Genomic DNA, 9,745 nt, shown 5'->3' on the forward strand with positions numbered 1-9,745 from the left:
ATGCATTAGAGCCTCACTTACAGGTGGCACCAAGACACCAAGGAAAGAAGATGTTCCTAGTGAGGAGAACTTTGAAGAATCTCTTTGCTGACTTAATACAGAAAGAGAGATAGTTTGAAGTATGAATTTATACAAACTGGACAGCACTAAAGATTTGGAAAGAACAAATAAGAAGATTAGAGTCAAGGTTTGGGAAAGAGATATGTGAATGGGCCTCTCAACATGGGTACAGAGTGGGAAGATATTTTGGTTCCCCTGTTAGAGCGACTCCAAATGGTGAGTGAATGCTTTCAGTAATTAAGTGGGTAAAATGGGGGCTGGGGCTGTAGCTCAGTGGTAGTGCACTTGCTTAGCATGCGTGAGACCCTGGGTTTGATCCTCAGCACCACATAAAAATAAACAAATAAAATGAAGTCATTCTGTCTATCTACAATTACAAAAAAAAAAAAAAAATTAAAGTGGGTAAAATGATCCCTCTTCAAGATGTCAACCTCTTTCTTAAATCATTCGTGTGACCAGCCAATGATGGTATATAAGGTGGGCAGTGGGCAGGGTGGCAGGAGTCGATGCTATGGATGGACCCATCAACATGGGGTGATCTATTTTATATTTTTTCTTTTGCTACCAGAGATTGAACCCAGGAATTCTTAATTCCTAATCCACATACCCAGCCTGTTTTACCTTTTTTTTATTTTGAGACAGGGTCTTGTTAAGTTGTTTAGGAAATTGCTAAATTGCTGAGATTGACTTTGAACTGGTGATCTTCCTGCCTCAGCCTCCTGAGCTGCTGAGGTTACAGGCTTGCACCACACTGCCCAGCACATGGGTTCATTTTTATCATGACTAATCTTTCTACACCATTGTGATGTCCAATTTGCCAAACAGAGTTATTGTTAAATCCATAATATGACACCATTTGTGATGTTTGGGTCAGTCTTCTAGAATGGTGAAATGGCATCTGAAGACCTATTTATGGAATCATCTGGAGACAAATCCCGTGAGAACAGAGTGCCGTCAACCTATTGGATGCAGATTATGCTTTGAACCAGTAGCCAATATAAGGTACCATCTTTTGTAGTGCTGAAGCAACGTGTCCAGGAGCCAAGACCTGAAAGTGAGAATGGAATCTTTAACTTTTATACCAAATACATATTTGGAGTCTATTTCACATCTATGTAACCTTCAACTCTGTGAGTTTATAGTACTAGAGGGAAGAATTCATCCACAAGGGATATAATAGTATCATCGAGTTAGAAGTTGAAATTGGTAACTGACCACAGTAGGCTGATAAACCAGGAGACAGAAAAGGGGTTAGTATATTGGATGGAGTGATTGTTCCTGATTAACACAGAAAAACTGAGTTTCAATACACAATGGAAGTGACGAAAATTATTTATGGAACTCCAATGGTGTTCGTAGATAATTAGGACTCTTACTCCATGAACTTTGGCAATAGGAAGCTGTGGTAATGCAATAAAGATAGGGCTCAGCACCCATAGTGATCAAGGTGTGACACAGGAAGCCTGTACAATTGAGGTAATTTAAGAGAATACAGAAAACATGAAATGGGAGTTAGAAAAAAATCCGCTGTGGTTAATGGCTTGAACCTATGGACTAGTTACTTAAGCAGGGATTTTAATAGTTATATCTATGGTTATTATTTATTTCAAGTTTACTCCCACTCCTTTAATTAAGAGCACTGTTTGTAATTAATATTTTTGGTTGCAAGTGATCTGACTTTGATATGGTCATTGACTGGGGACCTTAAGTCGTCATATAGATAGAGGATTAGAAAGGATGTGGAAAGGCCAAAGGAGAGGACTATGCCAGACAGACCCTGTCTGCTTTTCTGCCTGATCCATCTTGCACTCTCGTTTATCCTTCTTTGTGTAGATCTTCATCATCAGACTTTGCCTATAGCTCCTGTTTGGATTTGGCCAATGGGAAGCAGAGGAGAGTTAGGTTGTGGCTCTCAGTGACACAGGTTGGCTGTGAGCATTTCCTAAAGGCTGCAACTCTTTGGAGCTGGCATTCTCTCTGTAGCTACCTCCTTAGTGTTTGAATAGCCTGTTTTTGCCCCTTTCAGGCTTAGTAAGTTTCCTCTGTTAGTAGTCAGTGGGTACTGAATTACGTCTCCCTTCTTCCCTAAAATTTATCCATGGTAAATATTCTCTTTTAAAAATTCTCCTCATATTATCTGGTTAGATATGTCTTGCTGAAACTCTAATTTGCTGGTACTTTCCTTGATCTTTAGGTCTACCTCATGACATAGTTTGGGTATGTCCTGTCAGTTCCATGCAGATAATGTCCCAGCTGCTTTTCAATGTCCTTGAACTAAATCCTAAACAGCATGCACAAAGCCATGTTTGGTCTAGTTTCTGTGTCTTCCAAATGAATCTCATATCACTCTCCCTATCCCCATTACACTCAGTCTCTATAAAATCCCTACATTCTCTTTCTTATGAGGTTCTCATTTCCAAGGTCTCTCTCAACTATAATTAAAATTTCAAGCTAAATGTTGCTGCAGAGTCTTTCTCCAGATGTACAATCAAAAGTAGTCATTCAACCATTGTCACATCACCCTATATTAGCTCTGGTATAATTTATCACTTGTTGACATTTTCTTGTATTTTGGTCACCAATTGATCTACTTATCACTATATTCTCCCTTCTAGATTGTAAATTTCATGGAAATTGGCTTTTAATATTTGTTGAGATTGAATTAAAAGCAGGAGTTAGCTCTACCTTTTAGGTAAGGTCATAGGAGCTCAGAATTTTTAAATTCCCTGAGGCTTTATAGCTATTAATATCAGATCAGTAACCTGTGATTTCTGATATCCATATACCAGAGCCTTAACTCCATATGATATCTTGGATCAAAATGCCGTGGGAGATGGAATGACACAAGAGAGGGACAGTACACATACCCTCCTCAACAGATGTCAGATTCAAAACTTCTGAGAAAATAATTCTGGGTTTCTTATCTGCATAGCTTACTCTGGCTATAGAAATAAATTGATTCCTGATACTAAGTTACCATTTCTCCAAAAGTGTTCTGTTGGACACTTTTTTAACACTTTACTAAGACATTACCTGCTAGAAGAAGTAAGATATTATAACATGTTCCATAATTAAGCAGCCAAAATAACTTTTTAAAGGCTGGATTGAGCACATTTCTTTTCTATAGGAATTTCCAGGGCTTTTAATAGGTATGCTGTGAATTTCCAAAAGGCAGAGAACTATGCACACCTATCCAAACTTAGTATCTAGAAATATTCTATTAAAATACTATTTACATTTAATAGAACATGCATTTCCTGGAAAAAAATTGAGTGAAAACTGAATTAAATTTTCAGTGAAAGACATCATTACAGTTTTATTACAAAGACAAATTTAATAATGAAGTATTTTATTTCATTTGTAGAGAAGGAAGAGAAAGTATGTTTGTAATGGCATCTTCTGAATTTTGTTCCTGTGTATAGCTTGTTCAGTTTTGTGAAAGTCTTCTTTTTACCTCAAGTTTGTGCCTGCCAACATTTCCTTGGTCAAACCACATATTTCTCTGTACTGACTAAGCTGTTAGAAGTGGTGAGACATTTTTAAGTATATCATGATTTCTTCTGTTTAGGTCTACACAGTTTCTAGAGGAGTCTGATAGCTGTCTTATTACTGCCCATGGAGTCTGCACTGTTGTAATTTTTTCTGATGTATAAAACTACATTCTTTTTATTATTTATTTATTTTTGTTTTAATTAGTTACACATGACAGTATAATGATCTTGACATTTCATACATTTGAATCCTGAAATATTTTTTTAATTGTGTACTAAAGATGTTTAAATGAGAAGAAAAGGCCTTAGATTGTAACTTAAAGAGTAACAAAAATAAATGTTTTCCCCATATGAATTTTAATTATAAAGTGTTTTTTACGCTATAAGGAGAATTTATTATCACAAGTTGACTCATCAAAATTGACAAAGACAGACTTAGACAAAACCTCCTTACCTTTACATTAATACAAGGAGTGGCCTCTCCATTTCCTCTGTCATCTCTGGTCTTGAACTGCTCTTGTGATCTTGTTTGCAGCACATTTTACAATTAGCATTAAATTTAAGCAAAAGAAAGAAAAAACTAATCGACAAAGAACAGTGAGAAAGTGAACAGCACAACATTTGCATAGTTCTTTGTATTTGAATCTCATTGTCACTTAGGGTTCTTTTAGCCTTCAGTATTTAAAAAAGACTGTCCTGGGGATGTTCAAATCTCTCTCTAATATTTTTGTAAATTCTCGGGGTTTCTACTTCCTCATGCATGTCCCTTCTCTGAACCATGATGATCCAGAGGTGAAATCTGTTCCTTTTATTATTTTATACTACCTTTCCCATATACATCCACACCCACATCTCTTCCCACACAACCATGAGTATAACAGACTTTACTACCAAGATGGAGGAGGAAGAAAAAAATTATGAATAAAAAACAGCTTAAACTTAACTATATAGTATATGTATATAATATTTAAAGTGTATGTTATAATATTTGATGAACTTGTACTTCTGGAGATGGCAGTATAGATTGGACCAATTCTACTGAGAACTGGACAGAAATAAATCAGCTTTCAGACAGTGGAGGACTAAAATAAAACAGCAGCAAAGAATTATGAGGGTAACATCTGAGAGAAGAAGAAAACTCAGAGAGGTGGGTTACCGTTTAGGCCATCCTTCTACTAGGGAGACTTGCTAATGCCTAGGGAGGCAATGAAGCATTTTAGGAATAATTACAGAGCTAGAGGAAACCAAAATTAAATCTAGGACCCTGTAAGCCAGGGAAGAAAGAATTGTTAAAACTCCTACACTTTCATTGAGACTTGATTGGAATATCTCCACATGTTTTGTAATGAATAAATTATCTTTGAAATTATTTATGGGTCAGAAAAAAGCATCAGAGTAGAAATGAGAAAACTACGTTAAACTGAATGACAATGAAAGACTTGTGGAACATCTAAATGTAAGACCTAAAACAATAAAAATTCTTAAAGAAAACATAGGCGATAAACTTGACAAAACTGGGTTACAATGATTTTTTGGATCACACCAAACACATAGCAAAAATGGACAATTGGAAATACATGAGAGAATAATAAAACAAAAAGGAAACTTGTAAAATAGTAGAAAGTATTTGGAAAACATGTATATGAGGAGGGATTAACATCCAGAATACATAAAGAATTCCCACAACTTGACAACAACACCTGTCCCCTCCCCCAAATATCTCAAAAAACTGGCAGAGGACTTGCATAAATGTTTCTTCAGAGGTATACAAATGGCCAATAAGCATGTGAAGATGAGTTCGATATCACTAATCACCAGGAAAATGAAAATCAAAACCACAATGAAACAGAAAGTCATCGTTGGCAAGGATGTGGAGAAATCAGAACTCATGCACTGATCATGGGAATGTAAAACAATAAGGCTGCTATAGAGAAAAATAAGAAGTTTCCTCAAAAATAAAAAACAGAGCTACCATATGACTAAGCAATCCCACTTTTGGTATATATCCTTGGTGCCATTATATTATCCAAAACCAAAATATATAAATAGTTGTGGATTTACAGCATACAATAATTTACAAAGCTACCACAGTAAGAACTTTAAAATGACTTATTACAGAGGGATGTTTCAACCTTTATGTCCACATATTCACTTACACAGTTCCCCATGCTTCCCATCAATTCTGCCAACTGGCTCCATGCATGGCAGGCTACAGCACTGGCCATGGCACAACAGAAACCAGTGCAAAGTGACTGACTGGGGAAGCAGGTCAACTCATTCTCCCATCATTTCCTGAGGCTGAAGGGTGTCAGCCATCTTTAACTTCTAGCCTCAGAGCACATTTTGTTTCATAATTGAGTGCCCCCGTATGATGACCTTGAAAGGAGTATGTTAGTTTTATTATGTCTGAAAAGGGCATGAAAAAGAGAATTTGGCTATTGGAGGTTATATTTCACATTTAGCCACTGTCAAAGTGAGAACTGTGTTGACTGAACACATTTATTAAGGTTGGATATGAGGTGGCCCCCAGAAGTTCCCTGTGTTAACGCAGAAAAATTCTGAGGTGAAATGATTGGATGATGAGAGTTGTATAATCAGTCCATCCTAGTGTGGATGGACGAACTGGGTGGTAAATGTAGGAAGGTGGGGGTGTGGCTGGAAGTGATGGGTCTCTGGGAATGTTTCCTAGAAGGATTCATCTTCCTTGTAGCCCCTTCTGCTTTCTCTCTCTGATTCCTGACTGCCATGAATGGAGCAGCACTGCTCCTGTACACCCTTCTGCCATGATGTTCTGTCTCATCTTGGGCCGAGAACGATGGAGTTAGTCAACCATGGACTGAACCTGTAACACCATGAGCCAAAATAATTGTTTTTCCTCTAAGTTGTTCTTGTCAGGTATTGTAGTCACAGAGATCAATCAAAAGCTCATTTAACAGAATATGATTCATGGAGTTCTAGAGGAAACCATGGCAGAGGCTAGCTGTCTATCAAATAATCCTCAGCTAATTTTAATTTAAGTTATAATAATAATTCTGAGAATGAAAGAACAGAGAGACAGAAAGAAATGCAGGATAAATTTTTAAGCATCTAAGATGCTGAGTGTTATGGTTTGGATGTGCAGTGTCCCTGAAAGCTCACATATGGGACAATGCAAGATGGTTTGGAGGAGAAATGATTGGGTTATAGCCTTAGCCTAATCAGTGAGTTAATCCCTGATGGGGTTAACTGAAGTGGTAGGGTGTGGCTGGAGAGGTTGGGAATTGGGGTGTGGCTTCAGCTATATATTTGGGTTTTTTTTATTAGTTGCTCATGACAATACAATGATCTTGACATATCATACATTTGAATCAAATGGGGTATAATTTCTCATTTTTCCAAGTATACAGGTAGCAGAATCACATTGGTTATACAGACAAGTATATACATACAGCAATACTAGTGTCTATTTTATTCTGCTGCCCTTCCTATCCCCCCTTCTCCTCCCCTCCCCTCCCATCACCTCTCTCTACCCAATCTAATGTGACACATTTCTTTTTTTTCCCCTCACATCACCATACATGTATTTTGTATAACAATGAGGGTGTCCTTCCATCTTCCGTGCAATTCAGCTATATATTTGTATCTGCAGAGTGGAGTTTTCTCTCTGCTTCCTGATGTGAGCTGTTTCCCTCTGCCACACTCTCCCACCATGATGTTCAGCCTCACCTGAGGAGCCGGCCCTAAGATCTCTGAAACCTCGAGCCCTCAAATAAACTTTTCCTCCTTACAGTTTTTCTGGTCAGATCCTTTAGTCACCGCAGCAAAAACCTGACTAAAACATTGAAATAACTAGTGTGGAGAGATGCTGTCCCTGGGGAAACCAAGATAGCTGGTCATCCTATTTATGACTTAGTTATTCTGCTTTTGATATGTACCCAACAGAAATGTGTGCACATGTAACAGAAGATAAATATACAAAAATGTTTTAAAGCATAATTTATATTAGTCCTATATCAGAAATAAACCAAATACATATAAACAGCAGAATGAATAGTAATACCATGCAGAATGGAAATGAACTACAGCTAATTGATACAATATAGGTAAATCTCAAATCATAGTCTTAACCAAAAGGGACACAAAATAATATATACTGTTTTTTCATTAATGTAAACTTCAAGAACAAAATAGGGCTGGGGATGTGGCTCAAGAGGTAACGCGCTCGCCTGGCATGCTCAGGGCGCTGGGTTCTATCCTCAGCACCACATAAAAATAAAATAAAGATGTTGTGTCCACCGAAAACTAAAAAATCAATATAAAAAAATTCTCTCTCTCTCTCTCTCTCTCTCTCTCTCTCTCTCTCTCTTTAAAAAGAAGAACAAAATAAATTTTATCATTAGATGCAGTTGCTATGTTTGAGGAGAGCAGAAGTAATTTAAAAAGCATGAAGAGGGTTTCTGTTGTTTTGGAAATAATTTATATTTATAGGTGATAAAAACACCATAAAATTTACCATTTTAATACAATATGGAAGTGTTAACTATATACACACTTTTGTGCAACACAACTTTTTCATCTTGCCAAACTGACTCTATACCCATGGAACAGCAGCTCAACTTTCCCCTCTAATTCCAGCCCCTGGAAACCACTTTCTCCTCTTTTTTATGAGTTTGACCACATTAGACAACTCACATAAATAGAATGATGCATTATTTATCTTTTTCTGCCTGACTTATTTCACTTGCCAAATGTCCCCAAGTTTCATCCAAGTATAATAAGACTTCCTTCATTTTTAAGACTGATTACTTTCTATTGTATGTATATATCACTTTTCTCATTCTTTCATCTGTTAATTTGGCTATTTGAATAATGCTGCAATGAACATAAATGCAGATAGCTCTTTAAGATTTTTATTTCAGTTCTTTGGATAAATACCCAGGTATAGCATTACAAGATCGTATAAGAGCACTCTCTCTCCCCTCTAGCTGGCTCACTCTCTCATAAATTCCAAGCTATTTCCCATGATAGCTGCATACAGTGCATAAGTGTTCCAATTTATCCAAATTGCCACTAGCACTTGTTACTTTTGGTGTTTTTAAATTTGCTTCTTTGTTTGTTTTAGATAATGGTCATCCTAATGAGTGTGAAAGGATATCTCATAGTAGCTTTGTCTTTCTTTCTTTCTTTCTTTTTAAACTTCCAAACAGAGGCTTTACTTTTCTTTTCTACACAGAGCTAACATAACAACATTATTTGATGTCTCATTTTTAAGAATGCTGGATGAGATTAGGAAAACCAAGAGTAGGAATGAATCACCAAATAATTTGCTTTGGCAAAGAAAGCACCTTGATATCATCTGTGCTTTCATTTTAGAACCACTCACTTCCTAGGACATAGTTTTTATAGTTTGTAATAAGTAAAGTATAAGATGATAAAATGTAAAATAAATGTTTCAGATACAAGTTTATGATATGCCCTCCCACCCAAGCTTGTATTTTTTAGTTCCACTCTACTCATTATCAAGCATATAAACAAATCACAAATTATATGAAATAGAAAAAAATATGACTTCCTTTGCTTTTGGAAAACAGATGGGAAATAATAGAACATTATTTTTAAAAATACTGAGAAAAAATTTAATAGCAATATCTATCTTAGGCATTATGATATATTTCTTTTTTGTAACTTTAGTACAGCCCATATTTTTACTTTTTATAAAAATCAATTGTCTTAGTAAAAACAGAGGTTTTCACCACGTTGAACTTTAAATTGCATTACAAAAAAAAAAAAAAGTAGATGTACACCTAATTTCTAACCTCTGAGAACTTTCTGCAAGATAGATTTTCATCATTGGAAAGAAAAATTACTCGGAAAATCAGCACTGTCTCAAATGAGATTTGGTTTGGTGGTCAATAGTCGTGTTTCCCAGTAAAAAGTTTTCATGATCAGAAACACTGGGTTCCTTGTAATTCCATTGATTAAGAGACCTTTTCTGAGCAGTTTCTGAGAAAATATTTCTTAATACAATGGTCACTGATCTGAAGTCTTTGCTCCTCATAATGGCACTGCCAGACAACACCATGTTAGCTCCTGTCTCTGCATATTTATGGACAGTATCAGGACCTAACTTCACTCTCAACATCTATGTCCAGAGAGAAGAACTGGGTTCTGTTTTTTTTTTAGAGAGAGAGAGAGAGAGAATTTATATATATATA

At 36.3% G+C, this 9,745-nt stretch overlaps 1 pseudogene; it reads right to left on the reverse strand.

Moving 5' to 3' along the window:
- Positions 1–9,405: 9,405 nt before the first annotated feature.
- The window catches only part of LOC107153639, a 1,242-nt pseudogene continuing 902 nt past the window's right edge, over positions 9,406–9,745 (reverse strand).

Source organism: Marmota marmota, unplaced genomic scaffold (genome assembly GCF_001458135.2).
Source record: "Marmota marmota marmota unplaced genomic scaffold, marMar, whole genome shotgun sequence".
Lineage (NCBI taxonomy): Eukaryota > Metazoa > Chordata > Mammalia > Rodentia > Sciuridae > Marmota > Marmota marmota.